Raw genomic sequence first — 25,432 nt, 5'->3', positions numbered from 1 at the left:
AAACAAATAAAATAGAGGAGGCAAGAATTCTTGGAAATAAGTGGACAATACACTGGAGAAGAGGTAATAAGTGGGAAGCCTATAAAGGACAAAAGATCCTTGCAGAATCTTCTGGAAGAAACTACTGAATACCAGAAATTTGGATTCTATAAACAAATATACCTCAGTGCCAGAGTGCAGATAATGGAGCAATGAGAAGGAGACAAATCCAAAGGAAAACAGAGACAACAGGTGGGCAGTGAGTGCATCTCTAAGCACAGTGGGGGAGGAGGTGTGAACCAGGAAAGGGAATGTAAATTTGTGACCAGACTGCCTCACCTAGGGTCTAGCTCCTATAGTTATTACTGAGGGTGGTGGGTTAGAAATGGCTTATGATTACCAACCATCTCCTCTAGTCATCAACAACAAGCAGGGTCAACTACTTGATTTGTAGGATTCAATGAAAAATGAAAGGAAGGAACCACTTATTTAAATAAAGACAGCAGGAACACAGCATCAAACCAAGTACAGAATGTTTTTCAGCACAGATCTCTGTGTAGCTACACAGGCTCATGCATAATGCTCATCCTATGGGGACATACACATCACGAGGAGTGTATGGGGCCATGCAGAAGCATTGTGCTGTTGCTTAACTATTTCATTTTGGAAATAATACACCTCAAAATACATAACAGCAAAGGAGCGATCCTTCCATTTCATTCGATCCTGATCAGGCTTTATTAAAGAACTCAGACCGGTTCTGGAATCTATGGAAATGTGAAGCATTTGGAAACATGCTGAGGATAAAATGATTAAAGGATTAGAAAAGCTAAACAAAACTGGTATGACTTGGCTTCAGAAAAGAAAGCTGATGTGAAATAAGTTTAAATCTGTTCAAAAGGCTTATTAAAATGCCATTCCGATATAAGGGAGAAAAGCTCTTTCAAAACACGGATTTTATTTTGGAGTCTAACAAACAAGATAGTTTGTAAAGAAATGGTTGCTGGTAGTAACAAACTGATAAAGAAGTGTCCCGTTTTACCCAGGTGTTTGTGCGGGGGGGGGGGGGACCCTCTTGCTCTGGGTAGTGAAGAGAGAAGACCATTCCATTTCTTTACCAAGGTTATTTGAGGGGAAGCTAAACCAAGCCGAAATGCAGGAACATCACCATTATGTTACAATATCTATTTCTACAGTAAGAAGAAAATGAAAGCAGGGACCCTTTGTATGTGTACTTTACTAGCAAGGAAAACTAAGCCCATGTCTTTAGCAATCGAAGCATAGTTCACAAAAGGGACCAGATGGAATGGGACAGCAACTGCTGAGAATGAGGCAGCTGAGAGCATTTTGTTTCCAAGCCCTGGGAATCACTGAGAAGGGCTTCACCTGGCAAGGCAAGTGTCTGGGTAAAATAATGGAACTTAAATAATTATCAGCATTTAAGTTCAGTTGTTGTAACTGTGTTACATTTTGGTAATTATGATGTGAAAAATTCATGGATATGAATTTAAAAAAGGAGATTTGAGCAAATCCACCTTCTTGAAAAGTCCAACAAAACTGGTATATTTCACAAACATGCCAGAGGCACCTGGCTGAATATTAGGCTTCAGCTTTTATAAATAACAGATACTAGAGTTACATTTAAGACATAAAATGGCATCAAATATTATGTAATATAGAGTCAATAAATGGGTACTTTATTAGTATAGAGAAGAAATCCATATATCCACATATGCAAGATAGGGAAAGAGAAGGGACATTAAATTAAAATATAGTACTGAGCATAGTAGTCAGAAAGCAGTTCCTAAAAGCTACTTGCATTGCCAAAACAAACTTTATAATACACCAAAAGACAAGAGACTGATAGAGGAGACTCAAGAAATAGACCCAAAGATAATAAAAATGTTCTATAAAATGCCTATAGAATATCTCAAAATAGTAAATGGTGGTCTATTCAAAGAATGGCATTAGAATGACCAGAAGGAAAAATAAATTGCACTATAACTCAAGTATGGATTGATTAAAACTTAACTTATAAAAATAGAATAAAGGAACTAAAAGAAAACATGAGTGATTTCCTTTAGTATAAGAAAGATCTCTCTACTAATAACTGCAAATCTGTAAGTCCATAAGCAAAGAAAGCTGCAGATAGTATATCACCTGAATACAGATATAAAACCCCTCAATAGAATATTAGAAAACTGAATCAAATAGTGTATAAAATTAACTACATATCATAACCATTTATGATTGATCCTAAGTATGCAAGAGTGGTTCAATATTCAAAAATTCATTTACATAAGCCAGCATTCATTAACAAGCTAAAGAGGGGGGGAAATCACATGATCATATCAATAGATACAGAAAAAGCATTTGGCAAAGTCCAGCATTCATTCATGATAAAAACTACCAGCAAAATAGGAAGGGAAAGTAACTTCCTCAACTTGATTGATGGACAACATGTATAAAACCCTACATCATACATAATGTGAGAAATGTGAAGCTTTCCCATTCATATCGGGAATGAGGCATGGATATCCTCTCTTATCACTGATTTTCAAAAAAATAATAAAAGTCCTCGCCAGTGCAATAAGATCAGAAAAGTAAATGAAATATATATTATATATGTTAGAAAGGAGGAAATAAAGCTTCCTTTATAGATGACATGAAATCTTTGTAGAAAGTCCAAAAATATCCACAAAAAGTTCCTAAAACTAATAAGCAATACAGCAATACACAAAGTTAATAATAAAAATGTCTATCTGATGTGTGAGGGGTAAAGATTTGCTCCCAAGATGTAGGCTATCTATTCACCTCACAAATTGTTTCTTTTGCTGAGAAGAAACTTTTTATGAGTCCATCCTATTTATTGACTCTTGGTTTTTAATTCTTGCACCAAAGGAGTCTTATTAAGGAAGTTGGGGCCTAATCCCACATGATGGAGATCAGGACCTACTTTTTCTTCTATTAGACACAGGGTCTATGGTTTTATTCCTAGGCCCTGATCCATTTTGAGTTGAGTTTTGTGCATGGTGAAAGATAGGAGGGCCTTAATTTCATTTTGTTGCATATGGATTTCCAGTTTTCCCAGCACCATTTGTTGAAGAGGCTATCTTTTCTCCAATGCATGTTTTTGGCACCTTTGTCTAATATAAGATAATTGTAATTTTGTGGGTTAGTCTCTATGTCCTCTATTCTGTACCACTGGTTTACCAGTCCGTTTTGGTGCCCAAACCAAGCTATTTTTGTTACTGTTGCTCTGTAGTATAGTTTAAGGTCTGGTATAGTGATGCCACCTGCTTCACCATTCCTGCTTAGGATTGCTTTAGCTATTCTGGGTCTCTTATTTTTCCAGATAAAGTTCATGACTGCTTTTTCTATTTCTATGAGGAATGTCATTGGGATTTTGATCAGAATTGCATTGACTCAGTATAGTGCTTTTGCTAGTATGGTTATTTTGATAATATTAATTCTGCCTGTCCAAGAGCAAGGTAGATTTTTCCATATTCTAAGGTCTTCTTTGATTTCTTTCTTTAGGGTTCTATAATTTTCATTATATAGATCTTTCACCTCTTTCATTAAGTTGATTCCCAAGTTTTTTGTTTGTTTACTTTGTTTTTGTTTTTGAGGCTATTGTAAATGGGGTAGTTTTCCCCTGTTTCCCTTTTGAAGGATTTGTCACTGATATACAGAAATGCATTTTATTTATGGGTGTTGATTTTATACCTGCTACTTTGCTGAATTCATTTACTAGTTCTAGAAATTTTCTGGTGGAACTTTTAGGGTCTTCTCGGTGTAGAATCATATCAACAGCAAATACTTTCCTATGCAACAGCAAAGAACAACTGGGATTTAAAATTAACTATTCAGTAAGATTTCCATCAACACCCCCAAATATAAAATACCTTAGTATAAATCTAACAAAACATGCATAAAATCTATATAAGGAAAAATACAAAATTGATAAAAATCAAAGCACTAATTAAATGACGAGATGCTTCATGTTCATACACAGGCAAACTCAATATTATCAAGTTGTCAATTCTCCCACATTTGATCTACAGACTCAATGCAATCTTAATAAAAATTTCAGAAAATTATTTTCTGGATATTTGCAAGCTGACTCTAAGTTTAATACAAAAAGGTAAAAAAAAAACAACACTGTAATGTTGAAGAAAAAGAACTTGGCAACTGACAGTACCCTACTTCGATATTTAAGGCTACACTGACCCAGACAGTAAGGAATGGGTGAAAGAATAAGCCAACAGGTCAATGGAACAAATAGAGAGTCCAGAAATAGAGCCACGTAAATACAATCAACTGATCTATCACAAAAGATAAAAGACAACAAATGGAGAGAAGAGTTTTTTCAACAACTGAACATTCATGTGCAAAAACAAAGAAATAAATTTAGACACACATCTTATGTCCCCTATAGAAATTAACTCAAAATGGATCATTGTCCCAAATGCAAAATGCAAAACTATAAAAATCATAGAAGATAACAAAAAACAAAATCTAGATAGCCTTTGGTTCGGTGATGATGACTTTCTAGATACAACACCAAAGGCAAGGTTCTTGAAGAAAATAATATCTTGTTTTAAAAATAACTAAAGTTAAAGTTAAAATTTTCTAAAGTTAAAATTTTTCTGCTCTGTGAAATGCACTGTCAAAAGAATGAGAAGACAAACAACAGACTGTGAGAAAATACTTTTAAAAGATTAATCTGAAGCTGGGTGTAGTGGCATATGCCTGTAATCCAAGAGACTTAGAAGGCTGAAGCAGGAGAATATCAAATTTGAGGTCAGCCTCAGCAACTTAGTGAGACTGCCTCAATGTAAAAAATAAAAAGGACTGGGCTATAGCTCAGTGGCAAAGTACCCCTGGGTTCGATCCCCAGTACCAAAAATAAAATGGATCTGATAAGAACTGTTCAAATTATACAAAGAACTGTGAAAACTCAACAATAAGAAAATGAAAAAAAAAGATTTAAAAATGAGGCAAAGTCCTAACAACACACCTCAACAAAGATGATACAGAGATGGGCAAACAAACATATGAAAAGATGCTCTGCATCATAAGCCATTTGGAAAATGCAAATTAAAAAAATGAGATGCCACTGCACACCTATTAGAATGTATAAAATCCAGAATGCTGACAACAGCTAATGCTGGCAGGGATATGGAACAATAGGAACCCTCCTTCATTGCTACTGGGAAGGCAAAATGGCAAAGCTACTTTATAAACAATTTATCATATGATCCAGAAATTGCCGTCCTTGGTAAATACACAAAAGAACTGAAAACTTTTGTCCACACAAATGTGAATGTTTACAAAAGCTTTATGAAGTCTTTCAGTAGGTGGGTGGATAAACAAAGTATGGTACAACCAGACAATGAAATATTATTCAGCACTAAAAAGAAATGAGCTACTAAGCCATGGAAAGACATGAAGGAAAGTTAAACGCATGTTACTAAGTTGGAGAAGTCATTCTTAAAAGACCATCTACTGTATGATTCCAACTATGTAACATTCTGGAAAAGGCAAAATGGTAGAGACAGTGAGAAGCTTAGTGGTTGCCTGGGGATTAGGGAGGGACGGAGGGATGAACTGGAAAAACAAAGAGGATTCTTAGGGCAGTGAAACTACTCTAGTGACATGATAATGATGGATACATGTCATGAGAAATTCTTCCAAACCTACAGAAGGTACAACATCAAGAGTGAACCCTATAAGCTATGGACTCTGTGTGATAATGATGTTTCAATGTATCATCTGGAGTTTTATTTCATTGCTATTTATTTATTTGTTTGCTATTGGGACTTGAACCCCAGGGCAATTCACCATCCCCCCACTACCTGTTTTAACAAGTGTGCCACTCTGGTGGGGGGTGTTGAAAATAGGATAAGCTTTGCAAGTGTGAGAGCAAGAAATACATGCAAAATTTACCTTCCACTCTTGGTCAATGTCATTGTGAATCCCAAAATGCTCTAAAATAAACTTTATTAAAGGCTCCAAAAGTCATTAATTTGGTTACATGAAGAATACTTCATAATGGTCTTTGATAGCCAAAAATGTAAACTAATACTATAAATCAGGAACAAATTGTGCTATCTATACACGATATACTATTACTTGCATGAAAGGATGTGAAAGCTCTCTATATACAGATATGAAGATATTTTCAAAATATCCTGGGAAGAAAGCAATTTAAAGAACAATGAGTACAATAATGTAGCACTCAGATATAAAATGGGTACAATGAGAATACTTATGTGAATTTGCATCCATATGCAGTCAGAAACTATGAAAGGAAGGCTTCAGGAAATGAACAGTTCAAAAATAAGGGAAAAGATTTTTCAACCTACACTGCTTTATTTATTTTGGGTTTTAAATCACAATCTACTCAAATGTTTGTTTAGATTTAGAATAAACTATAATAGCAACTTGCATATCTTTAAACTGAAAACAATTATGTCAAAGTTGTTTAAAAATAATTTAAGTCAGCAGGGTGCGGTGGTGCATACCTGTATTCCCAGTACTTGGGAGGCTGAGGCAGAAGGATCACAAGTTCAAAGTCAACCTCAGCAACTTAGCAAGGCCCTAAGAAACTTAGCGAGACCCTATCTCAAAATAAAATATAAAAAGGGCTGGGATGTAGCTCAGTGATTAATCGCCTGTGGGTTTAATGCCCTGCAAAATAATAATAATAATCATCATCATAATAATAATTATTATTATTATTGTTAATATTTATTAATGTTATTTAAGTCTATACTGCATGGAAAGTAGACAACAGACTGGTTAACTTTTCATTTCTTCTTTCAGGTAGAAGACTTCAAATTTTCTGTATTCTTTAACATTTCAAGCATGAGGATTTCAAAGAAACTTAAACCAAGAGAGTCATAAAAAAGAACCAAAGTAATCACTCTGTTCAACATCCTATTCAATACGCTAATCTTTATAAAATCTATTCCAACTGATCTCTGAAACCCCATTTAAGCCTACCCCTCACACATAGACATTCACATACTGCACCTGTATTACCTCAAAGAAACTGTTAAATTTGGACAGTTATAAAAAGTTGAAGTTGTCTAATACTAGGTATCCCTAGCTCTGTACTATCTAAGATAAAACAGAATAAATGTCACTTATTTTCTTTAGCATAGCAGTTCAAGAATCTGAATTTGAGTACTGGCTTATCTACAGGTCTTCTCCTTTGTAGAATAAATTCTCCTATTTTCCCCTAATATCCTGAGTACTCTCCTAAGGATACACTCTGGGCTGTCCATAAAATGAGCATGTTAAATAAAATGAAGTACATGAAAACACTTTGAAGGCTCTAAGGAAATGAAACTCACAATGGTAGTGTCCCCTTTAAAGGTACTGGTAGAGTGATCACAATTCCTAGGATAGTGCAGCCAACACAGAAATAAGGGGGAGGATGACTTCCCACACCTTAAGCACTCTATTAATCCAAACTAAAAACCAATTAACTCTTCTTGGCAGTCACATCAACTGACTCACATGGTGCTTATAATCAACAAAAACTTCTAAAACATTCTTACATGTTTTTCATTAAGCCATGCTTCATCTTGCTATATTTATTTGGTTCTGTGTTCCAGTTGATTATTTTTTTTGTTTGTCTTAGAATTCTGATTCTTTCACCCCATGAATGCAAAGCTCTGTTAGCTTTGTTACATCCACTAATATAATAAAGTATTATCCACAGGATTTATCCAAATCATTATAAAAATATTTATCAGATGAGGAATAATTCAGGAATCCTGAGTCCTGCAATCACATGCACTATTCCAGTTGTTATTGCAACTAACAATTTTAGGGGCAGTTCATTTTGTTCTTATTCACCCTAAGTTTTTAGTTTAGCTCATATTTGTGTTAGACTACTGTATTTAACAAAGAATGTATATTTTTCAAATATGAAGAAATAAATTGACCAGCAGAAATTGTGTAATGAGAATTTTAGAAAAACCTTTTCTATAAACTAAACTGTAGAAATTTAACTAGAACATAAATACCCTGGAAACTATCTAAATACAACCAAGAGATCAGCCTTAAAACAAGAATATTTCAAGTACTGATATAACTAAATTTTATAAAGCCAAAATAACTTATAAATCCATATAACTTTTCTATAATAACGACCACAAGAAAAACACTTAGGTTTCAGAATACAGAGGTGGTTTACATTTCCTCGGGTTTTTTCCCCCCATGTTCAAATTACATTCTAGCTTTTGCATTCTAAATTGTGGATCAACTGAAGAAGTAGGCCAGGACTTCTCCAGCAGAAGCAGAAGTGGACAGAGCCAGTGCTGTGTGGAACCTGCTCTGTGCTGTGTGGAACCATCTCCATCTGTGGCTCCACACTGGCCACAGCAGCTGCCAGGCATCCTGGTGAGCGAACATAGTCACTTCGAGATTCCACAGCCAAGTAGCAAATGACTTGGGGAAGGCATATGTCCAGGAATGGAACTTGGGTGCGTATTTTCCTCAGACCCATCAAATAGAGGTAGAAAGAGATTTTTCAGGGAGGTAAGAAACTTTACTCTAGACACAGACACTCACTTGTTCAAATGCACAAAGCCATAGCTGCAGAGCTGCTAATTAGATACAGTGAAATGTATTAGCAGGAAAAGACCAAAGGGTAGGTGTTATTTTCTTTCCCCTTTCCCATCAACACTCTGTCAAAACATCTACATCAAACTACTGGAGTAAAATCATCAGCACCTTCCATGTTTCTAAATCAATAGAGTACCCCAAACAGTGACAGAACCAAAACAGAGAGGCAGAAACCTCTCCTCCATAACAAGCACTGTGGGTAGCACTAGTATTATTCATGGCTTTTTTTTTTTTTTGAGAGAGAGAGAAAGAGAGAATTTTTTTAATATTTATTTTTAGTTTTTTTTTTTTCCGGTGGACACATCATCTTTATTTTTTTATTTTTATGTGGTGCTGAGGATCGAACCCAGCACCCCGCGCATGTGAGTGCGCTACTGCTTGAGCCACATCCCCAGCCCCTCATGCCTTCTTTCATAAGCACAGACACAGGGTGTGCATCCCTAATCTGAAAATCCCCAAACCCCAAATCCTTCAGATTTTGGAGGATTGGGGATTCATATTAGGGATGCTCAACCTATAAAGTCTACACAAGTATTCCAAAATCTTGTCCCTCCCCCAAATCTGACATTTGAAACATTTCTGATCTCAAGCATATCAGATCAGGATACTCCATCTATACTTTGGCAGTGAATAAGACTACAAGTATCAGGCTCCTTTGATTATATATAACCAAGTAGCTAAGTTATGGTGAATGAGATGAGAGGAAACGTATACAGGTTCTCTGGGAAATCCTAAGAGGTGGGTGAGGTCCATTGTTTTGTGTCCTCCTCTTTTCTCTTTTCCTGCTGGCTAGAATTGAATATGCCAGCTGGAGCTGTCACCTTGACCATCAAGATGGTGGGGTAGCAAGACAAAAACAGCCAGAGACCACATGATGTGGAGCAGCATAGCCACCCTGGAACACCCACCTCCTAATTTTCCATTATGTGAGCAATAACCTCCACAGGTACAGACTACTCTTATTTGAGCTTTACTGGTTATGTGTAATAACTGGTAATATGGTACTAAATCCTTACCCATCAAAAACACAGTGAGGTACCCAAACAGGGAGAAAATGCCATAGTACTATGCCAGCCTAGTAGTTGTTGGTGAAGTTTATCTTAATTTATTCTAAAATAAAATATTCTTCCCATATGTTTTTTTTTTCATCTGAAAAGCTCCTTATTTAATAAACCTGCCCCAATGAGCACTGAGCACCTGAGCCTAAGTGCCTGCGGTAGACAGAAAATAACATTATTTTGGCAGACTGAATTCTATTATCCCACAATATTGAGAGGAAGATTAAAAATCCCCAAATGTGCAATACTGCTTTAACATATTTTATAATAAAATGTATGCTACACGATGAGTACATAACAGCAAAATCCTATTGCATGGTGGACAAGCGAGCCCCCAGGCTAGGCTCATTCAGCTGCCAAGTGAACCTTTTCCATCCACATTCTTATTGTTCTCCCTGTCGAATTCGAACCTTAGCAAAATTGCATCCATTATGGTGCTGTCTTGTGGGGAGCAGCAGTGAATTCTAAACTGTTAATGTTAAATCCGTGAATGCTCCCAGTTTCTCTACCATGCTTTACTGGGCACATTCCATACATCTCACTATTCTTTTTCTTCTTATTGAATTATAACCAATAAAAATACACATTTGACACCAATTTATAGATACTGTAAAATGATTACCAGAATTAAGATAGTAAACATGTCTATCAACTCACAGTTATGTTGTGCATTGAGAACACTTAAGATCTACTTAACAAATTTCAAGTGTAAAAAATAGCAACCATACTGTTCATCTGATCTTCAGAACTTTTTTATTCTGTGTAATGAAAATTTGGTACTTTTTGTTTTTTGTTGCCAGAGATTGAACCCAAAGGGGTTAAATCACTGAGCCCACATGGCACATCCCCTGCCCTTTTTATTTTGAGACAAGGCTTCACTAAGCTGCTTGAGACCTTGCTAAGTTGCTGAGGCTGGTCTCATACTTGCTATCCTCCTGCCTCAGCATCCCAAGTACCTGGGCTAACAGATGTGCTCCACAGCTCCCAGCCTTGAAATCTGGTAATTGTGGAATTAGGCCTCATTAATGTTTCTAAAACTCCTAAACATCATTGTTACAAATAATGAAATTAAGCTGAAAAAGCTAAAACATCTTGCCTCAACTTGCAAGAATAGGGTCTGAACCAGTATCCTAAAGCTTACATTCCTTCCAATTGCCATATTATTCTCTGTTTAGCTCACAGCCACTGACTTTTTCTGGAAAAAAGTGTCTATTACCATTCAATGTATTGTATAGGGCAATGTGTATTTATTTAATATTTAAGGACCCTCTCCATTGAAAGCTGCTTTAGGATAAGAACTTGGTTTTAACTTGCTGCTTTAACCCTGCACCAGAACAATGCTTAGCATACAGAATATTCAGTGTGTGTGAACAAAGGAATAAATATCAGTTGGCTACTCTGAAACTAGTCCCATTTCCTACTAGAATGGCCAGGCCACATCCTCTATTCTTAAAGTGACCACCCCCACAGAAAAGCCAGTGTGTATTGTGCAATTACAAAAATTCTAGATAGCCTTAATCTCAACAATGGATCAGAAAGCAACCTATCAAATATAGCTTATTTCATTAATTAGTAGAGCCATTTATTACTAATGGGACAGTGGCATCCTTAAGGGGTCTCTATAGTCAGTCCGCTAATGTTTGTATACAGGATCCCCACAAGTTTTGTATGGTCTTAAGTGGATCCCTTAACCTCAATGCCTCAAATCTTTCTATATAATAAGACAGTAATAATGCATATCTAACAGGATATTCTATGAAATGAGATGCTAAAATGTTTTAACACATATGAAATGTTTTATAAACTACTGTTATTTTAGAAATGCATGGTTATTTTACTTCAGCAATTGTAAAACCAGACAAAAATTAATATTAAAATGAATGCTAAGGAACAATTAACAATGGATGGGTTCCCGGCCACAATGTCCAGGAGTCACGAGCTACACCTGGCCACTCAGCACTTGAAATGTGGCTAGTCCAAGTTGATGTGCTCTAAGCCTAAAATACATTTTAGATTCAAATACTCAGTCCAACAAAAAACATAAAATACATTGCTAATATCTTCATATTAGCTATACTTTGAGAAACATTTTCATGTATGGAGCAAAATAAATTATTAGAAAATATTCACCTCTTTCATGTCTTAATATGACTACTAAATATTTTTTTAAATTAATATGACATGATATTTCCAGTTGTCAGCACAAATATTGAGAAATGCATATGATATTCATGTGGCTCTAAAGACACAGATGACCCAGCCATGCTGCACCATGCAAAACAGTAAGGCCTCATTCACAGAGGCAAGCGTGGCCATACATAAGTTTGGGGCAAAGTGCTGAAGAGAAACTGAATAAGGGCCAAAATCCAATGCCTCAGGATAGTCAACCTTCCATATCTACACCCACAATCAACCAACTACAGACAGAAAATATTCAGGAAAAAATGTTGCTGCACTGAACACAGCTTTTTGTGTCATTATTCTCTAAATAACACAGTACAACTATTTCCATAGCATTTACATTACATTAGTTATTATAAGAAACCTAGAGATGATTTAAAGTATACAGGAGGATGTGCATAGGTTACATGCAAACACTAAGCCATTTTATATAAAAGATTTGGAGCACTGGTAGATTTTGGTACCCACGTGGGTATCTTGGAGCCAACACCAGAAATAAAAGACAACTGTATTTGTTGATACTGATTCACTATCAAAGAGTAAAGTAGGTATTATTACCCACCATCCTTTCCCCAAATGTTATGGACTAGAAAACAGACTGGAGGTTAAGATACAAAACCAATTTGATCACAGACCTAATACTCTTACGTAGGCCTCTACAAACCAAGTCCACAACTATTATTCTATCACTACATTCCCCTGACCCCACTCACTGGCTATTTTTATTTGACCTGATGTCTTCAGTCAACTGCATTTTAGAAAAGATAATCTAGTTGAGTGCTGAGGAGTTACTCAACAGGACTCTCCAGTTCCCTGAACACAGTGATAAGTAAACAGAGAGAGAAAACTGGCAAGGCTCATTGGTCATTATCTTCCAAATATCTGCTTTCAGACCCTCTTGTTCACTGACAGCATGCATTTCACTCACCACTCTGAGAATGAAAAGGATCATGAAAATAACCTCCCATGGTCCACACCAGTAATAAAAAAGCTCATTGAAAGTAAATGCAAACCTATTACCATAAATGGCAACCTGAGCAATTCTCCTGCAACTAGTAATTCAGAGATAACTGTGAAGATAAAAAGTTGAAAGAGAAACAGAAGCCTCTTGAGCCATGCTAAGAAGTTCTTATTGCAATGGAGTCATGTCCACTCCCCACCCAGTCAGCATTAAGGTCTGAAAAAAATCAATGAGTTTACACAAAAAAGCTTTCTTGAAGGTTTACTATGGAAGAAAACAGAAAATGGTATGACCACGAGCACATGCTGGGCCAAGTTACTGACCTGCAAAAGCAAAATGAGTCTGTCATGAGCCATCAAAGTTTCTAGCCAATGCTTTCCTACAATTCATTCTAATGGTTTATGTCAAGGTATGCAATGAAAGGACTAACTTTTTACAACAGTAGGATTTCCTCTTAACCACCCCTAATATAACTGAACAACCAGTAATAATAGGTAACACTTTTTGAGCATTTATTACATACTCAGCACACTTCTAAGCTCTTTACATGGATTATTTCAATGTCTACAGCTCCCTGTGAGGTGGAGTTTCATTTTCCAAACGAGAAAGCTAATTTCACAAAATCTGGGAGCAGGGCTGGGTGCCAAGCTTTACCCAATGGCTACCCTTGGAGCTTCTTCTTGAATTCAAATCACATTCTCCACACAAAGGTCAATACACAGGACTCCCAAAGTCCAGCAAGTTGATCACATGATAAAGTCAGGATGAAGAAGTGAATAAACATCCCCTTCTTCCTCGTTTACCTTCAAAACACCATCCCATCATGATGGTTCTTGCCTTTGTGCCTTTGCACACACTGTTCCCTCTTCCTAGAACCCTTTTCTTTAGAGTCTAACTCAAAAAACAAAACTGCAAACAATTTCCTTCCTCTGAATGCCCCCAAGATTAAATCATCTTATACTTTGTGCCACTTTTGTACCTTGTACATACGTCTACCATTTGCTTTTGTAGCTTTCTCCTGACTAGGGTACAGATTCCTTAAACACGGATTCCAGTCATCTTTATGCTCCCACACTAAGTAAGATGTTTGCTAATATAAATTCCTCTATAGTAGAAGAAATTCCACCATTCACGATTACTTTCCTGGGTAGTATCTTGTCACAACCATTGAGCAAAGACTATTTCAGTATATTAGTGAGTGGGGAGGAGGGAGCAGACACAGTCTTAGGAAAGAATTCCAAGATAGCTTGTGTGTTGTCCAAATAATATGTTCATGACCAGACTCAGTGAGGTCTAAGGAGACAGCAAAGGATTTCTTGATTGAGCTGCAGCATGAGTAGCTCTGTTTTGCAGATGATGTTGTTCTCCGGCAGGAAGAACTTTGTGCCTCAGTACCATCTGGTATTTCATGGCAACCTTCCCTATGCTGAAGCCATATTTGCAAGAAACAGTGATTTTTATGTTCATCACAAAGTATTCTGAAAGACTCGGCAGCAGACAAATGCATGCCCATCCAAAAACTCAAACATGCTGACCAGCTCCATGCCACACAAGGGCCTTTTCCAGTAGGCAATACATTTTTTGAGAGTGACTATCAGAAGGAAAAAAAAAAAAAAACTATGCCACAAATTGGCTCTCCTTAGAAATGTTTGAAATTCTTGCTTTCTTTCTAAACTAGATATGTCACAGATGAGAAATAGCTGTCTGCAAAGGGAGAGAGGGAAGAAGAGGGGAAGAGGTTTTTAGCTCATCCTCTCAGTTGACCAACCTTCCGACATGAGCAGCACTAGAATATCAATAAAGTGCACTTATTTATTTAATCACCCTGCTTTTGACTAGAAGTAACAGAAGTCGAAACCCAAAATACCTGTTAAACCAATTACATGGGTAAAGAGGTTACTATCACATATCTCAAGAAGTCCCAAAGGAAAGGAGTTCCAGAGTCAGTTAATTAAGCTGCTGGATGAAGTCATCAAGGAGCCAGGCCTTCTCTGTCTACATCCTCTCTGAGCTTGCTTTTGTCCTCACATTTACCACCTCTCCAAAAATCCACATCAACTTTGTGCAAAGCATCCTTGCACAACAAAGACTGAAGACAATCCTTTTCCTCTAAAAAAGAAAAAAAAAAAGACAACGACAATGATGAAAGAAAAGAGGTGAAAACTTTCCCAGAATCAACACATCCTCTATCTATCAGACTTGCCCTCACACATCAAGGGCCAGAACCATTCACATGTTCATCCCTAAAGAAACCAGAGGGGGTAAAAGAAATGGAATCCCATGACTGACTAAGCAACTGACCTGGGAACTTTAGAGGAATCCAGCCACTTCTGATAGAAGGGGCTTGATATTAGATAACTAATGGTATACTAAGGAGGCAGAGAAATTAGAAAACAGCTTCTAAGTTAGCACTGCTGCTGCATCCTAGCCTTTCTTGCAAGGAGGCTGAACTTGTAAACTGCATACCACGACCAAGAGTTTCAAATGCCCAACCAGATGTTTCCCTAACAAATAATGAAACTCTGGTTGGTAACTAAATCAGAAATATTATTGCAACAACTTTATTCATTTCAAATAAATTAAATCATATTGTCTAATTTTTGCATTTATATCCATGTATATAAAAACAGAAATGTAAGGATCACATTATTCCCTTAAAACAAAAACCATTTCATATTTATTTCCTGCTTCAGCCTTACAAGATCTAGCTGGCAAACATAGTAAGAATACTACCTCCAAGATTTCATTGCAAACATATTTATATTAGCAAACTCAAGGATTTATGAAGATTTAAAAAGATAAAAGCCCTTTTGCGATTAACATTAAATAGAACACCAAGATCAGGCTGACATAAATATTTGCATTCAATTTTATGATTCTAAAAGCAATTCTGAGTTCATATATGGTATGTTGGTGATAAGAAAAGTCAAATTCTTAGCACATTTTTTTAATAAGTGAGGTCAAAAACAGGAGACTAAATAATGATATTCCCAGGAAGGAGGGCAAGCAAATGGGAGTTTATTCTGCCACCTTCAATGCTAGTGTTTAAAGAATTAACAAAGAAATAATATAAAAGGCATACCAAAAGGTATTAGACTACTTGTATAGCTAGTTTAATTAAATGGCTATTCTATGCAAAGGACTGAGACTAAGCAATAAGCTTTGACCTCTTTCACATCAGGCAGGGCTGCCAAATTCAATACAGAATTCCCAGAGGAATCTGAATTTCAGGTAAGCAAGAGGTTATTTTTAGTGCACTGTTTTTACAATTGTCTTAAATAAATTATAAGTGTAAATATGACTCATGCAATATTTGGAATATACACTAAAAGTATTATTTATCTTAAATTCAAATGTAACTGGGCATCCTGTGTTTGTATTTATATTATTCCTTCTGATCCTCATTCTCTCTATGCCTTTTTGACAACATCTTCCATTTGTTCTTTGAATTGTCTTGTGTATCTCTGCCCAGTAACCATTGTCTCTTAAGACTTAATGTCTCATGGTTCCAGACACCTCCAACTCCTTAATCTTTTCAGTGCTGTCTGAAGAGGAAGCTCAAAGGAAATTTCCACAGCTGAACTCAACAAGCTGTGCAAAATTAAAGCCAGAGAAATAGAGGAGATGCCACTAAGAGGCACATGTGATCATTTTTTTAAAAAAATCAAGAACAAGTATGTAAATCCCAAATCAGGTTAATTATAATTCAAGGATCTTTGTTATAAAAGAATTCAGATACTGAAGGCCTACCCTATTCTTATTATTTCGAAATTTTAATACAGTGGTGATAAAGCTACATAGTTTAAAAGTACCTAAAAAAAAAAAAAACTCTGATGTTTGGCTATACTTGGGATTTGCTGGTGATGATAATCATGAGAAATCTACCTAACTACATCATCGGTAGAGTGGTATCAATGCATAGGCTTAGACTAATTTATACGGCAGAATGCTTTGCTGTAACTCCTAAAGATTTTTAGCAATCTAACATAAATAGACAGATACACATGATACAGAGGATAGAACCAAAACAAATTTTAAAGCAGGGTTTCTCTCATCTTCTAATTTGTATAATTTTAAGACTCAAACACTTCTAGTCTTAATTTTTTGTCTGCTTAGAAAACACATAACCTAAACAAATTTCATTAGAAGTAATGATAAGGAATATCATTTCCAGGGTGGGGAATTGAAATAAGGAGCCCCTAAGGCTCACCTACCTATTCCAGAGGGGAGAAATAAACACAGGAAGGTGGAAACTAAAAGCTTGTCCCTCTTATCCCTTGTCTAGGGAACTCATTCTCACATACAACCTAACCTCAACCTGCCTGAATATTACAGGAAAAAAAAAAAGTGCAAAGAAAGCTTTTTGTAACAGAATATCGTCCATGCCATAAGAAATTAAAATGATTCAAATGAATATGGAAAGATTCTCAGCACAGACACAGACAAACAAGTCTCTAAAGACAAACAAAAATCCCAGGAAGGGAAAAGGATCACTGCACTCTGTCACTCAAGGCTATCAGGTGTCCCATACACTGCCACCTACACTGGTCTAAAGAGAAGACCTACATTATATTAAGCACATAGAAATGAGGCCATGGAGCAGTGAAATGCTATGACTCAGGCTACAACATATGCACTTTGGCCCTAAACCCCTGTCTGTCTGCCTCTGGATCCATCCCCTTGGCAGCCCACCTACTGACAGAAACAGGGCCAGGTCAATCTGAGAAGGGAGAGTCCTCAGTCACCCTCCATTAGCATTTAGAGGTATTATCAGCTCCATCTCATAAGAGAAAACTTGAATTCACAAAACAGATGTCCAAGAAGACTCAAAAGGGATTCAGGAAGCTAAAAACTGAAAGATAATCTAGGATGTGAATAAATAGAACAGAAAAACTTAAATATTTTGTTCTAAAGTGGATCTGAATTTTTTTATACTGAAAGACATTATTCTAGCATTAGTTTCTTAAATTCTTTTGCACAAAATTCTATTAACAAACCCCATTTGCCCTACAAAAATATCCATTTATGTTGCTAAATTATAGAATTGCTCAATTATTTTTGTATTAAGAAATAAATAAATAATTCATTCTTATACTTCCTGAAATTGCTTTATAAAACTCCTAAGTATTATAAATCCCTGAAACGTTCCTGAACATCACTGTGAAATATGGTTATAAAGTCGGGTAGAGAAATAATTATAATATCAATAGAGAAAGAAATTCAAGTAATATATCAATAATTACAAATACATTTTAGCACCAAAAAATGTTCGTATAAAAGTAGATAAAATGTCAAAACATCAGCAAATCTTACACAATCCAAAGACTTCTATGTGAGTTTTGTGACACATCACATCTGCCCAAACATGAGTCACATACCCAGCTTTGCCTCCCAACACGGCTGGTATCCTACAATGACACTGGGCCTTGCAAAAATTCCTGCAGTAGGTTAATATATGAACCCATCAGTCCCTTAACACACAGATAGCCTAGCAAACTTATATTAAGCTGCTCTAACAACCTACTCCTGCAAATATAGGGCATAACACATAATAATTTCTTCTTTGAGTTGGGAATCGAGTAATGTACAGAAAAAGGCAGAGAAAGGAGAGAAGGTGGCCAGATGAGTACAGAAAGCAAAAAAGAAGTGGAGAGGTGAATGGGACTGCACAATACGATGCTGAGTCTGGACCATTCATTCTCCAAAGGGAAATATGCCAAGAAAGTGACCAAAAGATGTTCCAGCTGTGGATCAACTTTCTAAACAGTCAAAACTACTTATTACTAAAAGCAACTGATATTTATAAATTAGCTCCTTGAATGCATATTTTAAATGAAAATCTAATACAGTAAAAATAAGTCAAATTTAACTTTTCTAGGAAAATTATGCTTTTTGTGCAACATGCATAAGAAACACAGAAATTCATTCTCATATTATTCATTGTTGAAGCCTGAAGATTTAAACAGCACTTCTCTTGTTACTATGTTACCCTAGAGCTTTCTAAATGTGTACACAGGGAAACTTTAAAGGAATAACTGCCTCAATTTTGTTTGGGAAAGTTATATTACAATTTAATGTTTATTCAAGTTATTCAACAGATCAGCAAATATTTATTGAAAACCTACTACTTGAGCTGCCCCACGCACCTGCAGGGTAGGCAGACCTGCCACCCACCAGCAGAACAGGTCCAGCGGCCTGCTGAGGGGCGGAGCCGCCCCCTCCCCCCGCACCTGCAAGGTAGGCAGACCTGCGACCCACCAGCAGGTCAAGCCCAGCAACCTGCTGAGTGACAGAGCTGCCCCACGCGCCTGCAGGGTAGGCGGACCTGCGACCCACCAGCAGAACAGGTCCAGCGGCCTGCTGAGGGGCAGGCCCGCCCCCTCCCCCAGTGCCTGCAGGGTCAGGCCCAGCAACCTGTGGAGTGACAGAGCTGCCCCACGTGCCTGCAGGGTAGGCAGACCTACGACACACCAGCAGAACAGGTCCAGCGGCCTGCTGAGGGGCAGGCCCGCCCCCTCCCCCAGTGCCTGCAAGGTAGGCGGAACTGTGACCACGGGCAGATCAGGCCCAGCGGCCTGCTGAGGGGTGGAGCCACCCCCTCCCCCCGCACCTGCAAGGTAGGCGGACCTGCGACCCACCGGCAGGTCAGGCCCAGCAACCTGCGGAGTGACAGAGCTGCCCCACATGCCTGCAGGGTAGGCAGACCTGCGACCAACCTGCAGAGCAGACCTAGCGGTCCGCCAGCATGGTAGACAGATCACCCCAATTGGAGGAGGATCACAGCCACTACCTGCCCTGCAAGGGAGATTTTTAAACTATACAAGAGCAATATAAATAAATAGAGGGAAAAATTCAAAAACACAACAGTTTCACCAAGCAGAAAGGAATGCGAGCAGTATGAAAAGACAAGGAAAGAAAGGACCACAAGCAATGCAGGTCAACTCAACTCTAGAAGAGGTAATAGCTGCAACAGATGGAATGTCAGATAAAGAATTCAGGATATACATGCTTCAGATGATCTGGAGTCTCAAGGAAGACATGAGACAGCAAAATCAGACAATGAAAGATCACTTTGACAATGAATTACATAAACAAATCCAAGAAGCAAAAGATTAATTACACATGGAGATAGAGGTAATAAAAAACAAACAAATAGAAATCCTAGAAATGCAGGAAGCAATAAACCAACTTAAAAACTCAATTGAGAATACTACCAGCAGAATAGATCACTTAGAAGATAGAACATCAGAAAATGAAGACAAAGTATTTCAACTTGAAAAGAACATAGACAGCTCAGCAAGACTGCTAAGAAACCATGAGCAGAACATCCAAGAAATATGGGATAACATTAAAAGACCAAACTTAAGAGTCATTGGGATACAGGAAGGCACAGAGCTCCAAACCAAAGGAATAAACAATCTATTCAATGAAATAATATGAGAAAACTTCCCAGACTTGAAGAATGAAACAGAATCACAAATCCTAGAAGCCTACAGGATGCCAAATGTTCAAAATCATGAGATCTACACCTAGACACATTATAATGAAGATGTCCAACATACAGAATAAGGAGAGAATTTTAAAAGCTACAAGAGAAAGAAAGCAGATTACATTTAGGGGCAAACCAATCAGGATAACAGCTGATCTCTCAACACAGACTCTGAAAGCTAGAAGATCCTGGAATAACATTTTTCAAACACTGAAAGAAAATGGGCTCCAACCAAGAATCGTGTATCCGGCGAAATTAAGCTTCAGGATGGAAGATGAAATTAAAACCTTTCACGATAAACAAAAGTTAAAAGAATTTGCAGCTAGAAAACCATCTCTTCAAAAAATCCTTGGCAAAACATTATAGGAAGAGGAAACTGAAAATAACATTGAAAACCATCAGTGGGAGGTAGGACAGTAAAGGGGGGAAAGTAATCAAAGAGGAAAACTAATCAGGTTTAGTAACATAAATAAACAAATATGACTGGAGAAACAAACCAAATCTCAATAATAACTATAAATGTTAATGGCTTAAACTCACCAATTAAGAGACACAGGCTAGTTGAATGGATCACAAAACAAGATCCAACAATATGTTGCCTACAGGAGACACATTTGATAGGAAAAGATATACATAGACTGAAGGTGAAAGGCTGGGAAAAATCATTCCACTCATATGGACTGCGGAAACAAGCAGGAGTGTCTATAATCATATCAAACAAAATAGATTTCAAGCCAAAGTTAATCAAAAAGGATAAAGAGGGACACTGCATACTGCTCAAGGGAACCATACACCAACAAGACATAACAATCATAAATATATATGCCCCAAACAATGGTGCAGCTACGTTCATCAAGCAAACTCTTCCCAAGTACAAGAGTCTAATAGACCACCATACAATAATCATGGGAGACTTCAACACACCTCTCTCACCACTGGACAGATCTTCCAAACAAAAGTTAAATAAGGAAACTATAGAACTCAATAACACAATTAACAACCTAGACTTAATCGACATATATAGAATATACCACCCAACATCAAGTAGTTACACTTTTTTCTCAGCAGCACATGGATCCTTCACAAAAACAGATCATATATTATGTCACAGGGCAACTCTTAGACAATATAAAGGAGTAGAAATAATACCATGCATCTTATCTGATGATAATGGAATGAAACTGAAAATCAATGATAAAAGAAGGAAGGAAAAATCATGCATCACTTGGAGAATGAACAATAGGTTACTGAATGATCAATGGATTATAGAAGACATTAAGGAGGAAATTAAAAACTTCTTAGAGTTAAATGAAAACACAGACACAACATGTCGGAATCTCTGGGACACATTGAAAGCAGTTTTAAGAGAAAAATTCATTGCTTGGAGCGCATCCCTTAAAAAAAGAAAAAAACCAACAAATAAACGATCTCATATATCATCTCAAAATCCTAGAAAAAGAAGAGCAAAACAACAGCAAAAGAAGTAGAAGGCAAGAAATAATTAAAATCAGAGCTGAAATTAATGAAATCAAAACAAAAGAAACAATTGAAAAAATTGACAAAACTAAAAGTTGGTTCTTTGAAAAAATAAATAAAATCGAGAGACCCTTAGCCATGCTAACGAAGAGAAGAAGAGAGAGAACCCAAATTACTAGCATACGGGATGAAAAAGGCAATATCACAACAGACACTTCAGAAATACAGAAGATAATCAGAAATTACTTTGAATCCTTATACTCCAATAAAATAGAAGATAGTGAAGGCATCGATAAATTTCTTAAGTCATATGATCTGCCCAGATTGAGTCAGGAAGATATAGACAGCCTAAACAGACCAATAACAATAGAGGAAATAGAAGAAACCATCAAAAGACTACCAACTAAGAAAAACCCAGGACCGGACGGGTATACAGCAGAGTTTTACAAAACCTTTAAAGAGGAACTGACACCAATACTTTTCAAGCTATTTCAGGAAATAGAAAAAGAGGGAGAACTTCCAAAGACATTCTATGAGGCCAACATCAACCTGATTCCGAAATGAGACAAAGACACTTCAAAGAAAGAAAACTACAGACCAATATCTCTAATGAACCTAGATGCAAAAATCCTCAATAAAATTCTGGCGAATCGGATACAAAAACATATCAAAAAATTGTGCACCATGATCAAGTAGGATTCATCCCTGGGATGCAAGTATGGTTCAATATGCGGAAATCAATAAATGTTATTCACCACATCAATAGACTTGAAAATAAGAACCATATGATCATCTCGATAGATGCAGAAAAAGCATTCGACAAAGTACAGCATCCCTTTATGTTCAAAACTCTCGAAAAACTAGGGATAACAGGAACATACCTCAACATTGTAAAAGCAATCTATGCTAAGCCTCAGGCTAGCATCATTCTGAATGGAGAAAAATTGAAGGCATTCCCTCTAAAATCTGGAACAAGACAGGGATGCCCTCTCTCACCACTTCTGTTCAACATAGTTCTCGAAACACTGGCCAGAGCAATTAGACAGATGAAAGAAATTAAAGGCATAAAAATAGGAAAAGAAGAACTTAAATTATCACTATTTGCAGATGACATGATTCTATACCTAGCAGACCCAAAAGGGTCTACAAAGAAACTATTAGAGCTAATAAATGAATTCAGCAATTTGGCAGGATATAAAATCAACACGCATAAATCAAAGGCATTCCTGTATATCAGCAACAAATCCTCTGAAATGGAAATGAGGACAACCACTCCATTCACAATATCCTCAAAAATAATAAAATACTTGGGAATCAACCTAACAAAAGAGGTGAAAGACTTATACAATGAAAACTACAGAACCCTAAAAAGAGACATAGAAGAAGACCTCAGAAGATGGAAAAATATACCCTGCTCATGGATAGGCAGAACTAACATCATCAAAATGGCGATATTACCAAAAGTTCTCTATAGGTTTAATGCAATGCCAATCAAAATCCCAACGGCATTTCTTGTAGAAATAGAGAAAGCAATCATGAAATTCATATGGAAGAATAAAAGACCCAGAATAGCAAAAACAATGCTAAGCAGGAAGTGTGAATCAGGGGGTATAGCGATACCAGACTTCAAACTATACTACAGAGCAATAGTAACAAAAACAGCATGGTACTGGTACCAAAACAGGCGGGTGGACCAATGGTACAGAATAGAGGACACAGTAACCAATCCACAAAACTACAACTTTCTTATATTTGATAAAGGGGCTAAAAGCATGAAATGGAGGAAGGATAGCATCTTCAACAAATGGTGCTGGGAAAACTGGAAATCCATATGCAACAAAATGAAACTGAATCCCTTTCTCTCGCCATGCACAAAAGTTAACTCAAAATGGATCAAGGAGCTTGATAGCAAATCAGAGACACGGCATCTGATAGAAGAAAAAGTTGGCTACGACCTACATACTGTGGGGTCGGGCTCCAAATTCCTCAATAGGACACCCATAGCACAAGAGTTAACATCTGGAATCAACAAATGGGACTTACTCAAACTAAAAAGTTTTTTCTCAGAAAAAGAAACAATAAGAGAGGTAAATAGGGAGCCTACATCATGGGAACAAATCTTTACTCCTCACACTTCAGATAGAGCCCTAATATCCAGAGTATATAAAGAACTCAAAAAATTAGACAATAAGATAACAAATAACCCAATCAACAAATGGGCCAAGGACCTGAACAGACACTTCTCAGAGGAGGACATACAATCAATCAACAAGTACATGGAAAAATTCTCACCATCTCTAGCAGTCAGAGAAATGCAAATTAAAACCACCCTAAGATACCATCTCACTCCAGTAAGATTGGCAGCCATTATGAAGTCCAACAACAACAAGTGCTGGTGAGGATGTGGGGAAAAGGGTACACTTGTACATTGTTCGTGGGACTGCAAATTGGTGCAACCAATTTGGAAAGCAGTATGGAGATTTCTTGGAAAGCTGGGAATGGAACCACCATTTGACCCAGCTATGCCCCTTCTCAGTCTATTCCCTAAAGACCTAAAAAGAGCATGCTACAGGGACACTGCTACATCGATGTTCATAGCAGCACAATTCACAATAGCAAGACTGTGGAAGCAACCTAGATGCCTTCAATAGATGAATGGATAAAAAAAATGTAGCATTTATACACAATGGAGTATTACTCTGCATTAAAAAATGACAAAATCATAGAATTTGGAGGGAAATGGATGGCATTAGAGCAGATTATGCTAAGTGAAGCCAGCCAATCCCTAAAAAACAAATGCCAAATGTCTTCTTTGGTATAAGGAGAGTAACTAAGAACAGCCTAGGGAAGAAGAGCACGAGAAGACGACCAACATTAAACAAGGATGAGAGGTGGGAGGGAAAGGGAGAAAGAAGGGAAATTGCATGGAAATGGAAGGAGACCCTCAGGGTTATACAAAATTACATACAAGAGGAAGTGAGGGGAAAGGGAAAAATAATACAAGGGGGAGGAATGAATTACAGTAGAGGGGGTAGAGAGAGAAGAGGGGAGGAGGGGAGGGGAGGGGAGGGGGGATAGTAGAGGATAGGAAAGGCAGCAGAATACAACAGACATGAGTATGTCAATATGTAAATCAATGGAAGCGTAACTGATGTGATTCTGCAATCTGTATACGGGGTAAAAATGGGAGTTCATAACCCACTTGAATCAAAGTGTGAAATATGATATATCAAGAACTATGTAATGTTTTGAACAACCAACAATAAAAAAATAAATTAAAAAAATGATTTTAGAGCAGGAGATCAATACAGTATTGCTCTTGGAAGGGATCCAGAGCACAGAGCAGAGGGTGGTCTTGTACAGGATCATAGGCTGTTCATCTTCAAGCAGATGACGGCAGTTGTGTGTGTTTAGATGTAGTGTTAGTTACAGATTTTAATAGGTATTTTCTAAAGATATTTCTGAATCGCTGCTTTGTTTTATTCAGTTGAAGTAACATGACTTGAAGGTCATGTGCAGGACCTTCCCTTGGTAGAGCTCCACCCTCAGATGTTTTGTCAGCCATGCTCTGGCATATGGAGTTAGCACATAGAGCTGTAGCTAGAGTTAAAGGAGGCTTGGACCAACAGGTCTGTGATTCAGTCCCCA

General features: G+C 37.2%; 1 protein-coding gene across 5 annotated transcripts in view; it reads right to left on the bottom strand.

The window, feature by feature from the left end:
* Nucleotides 1-25,432, bottom strand: part of CADPS2 (calcium dependent secretion activator 2) — a 548,538-nt gene that overhangs the window by 412,279 nt on the left and 110,827 nt on the right. The window lies entirely within an intron of this gene.

The sequence above is a fragment of the Spermophilus citellus genome, assembly GCF_964194105.1.
Source record: "Spermophilus citellus genome assembly, chromosome: 3".
Classification (NCBI taxonomy): Eukaryota; Metazoa; Chordata; class Mammalia; order Rodentia; family Sciuridae; genus Spermophilus; species Spermophilus citellus.
Note: the sequence above shows the minus strand (reverse complement) of the source record. Positions and strands in the feature narration are given on the sequence as shown.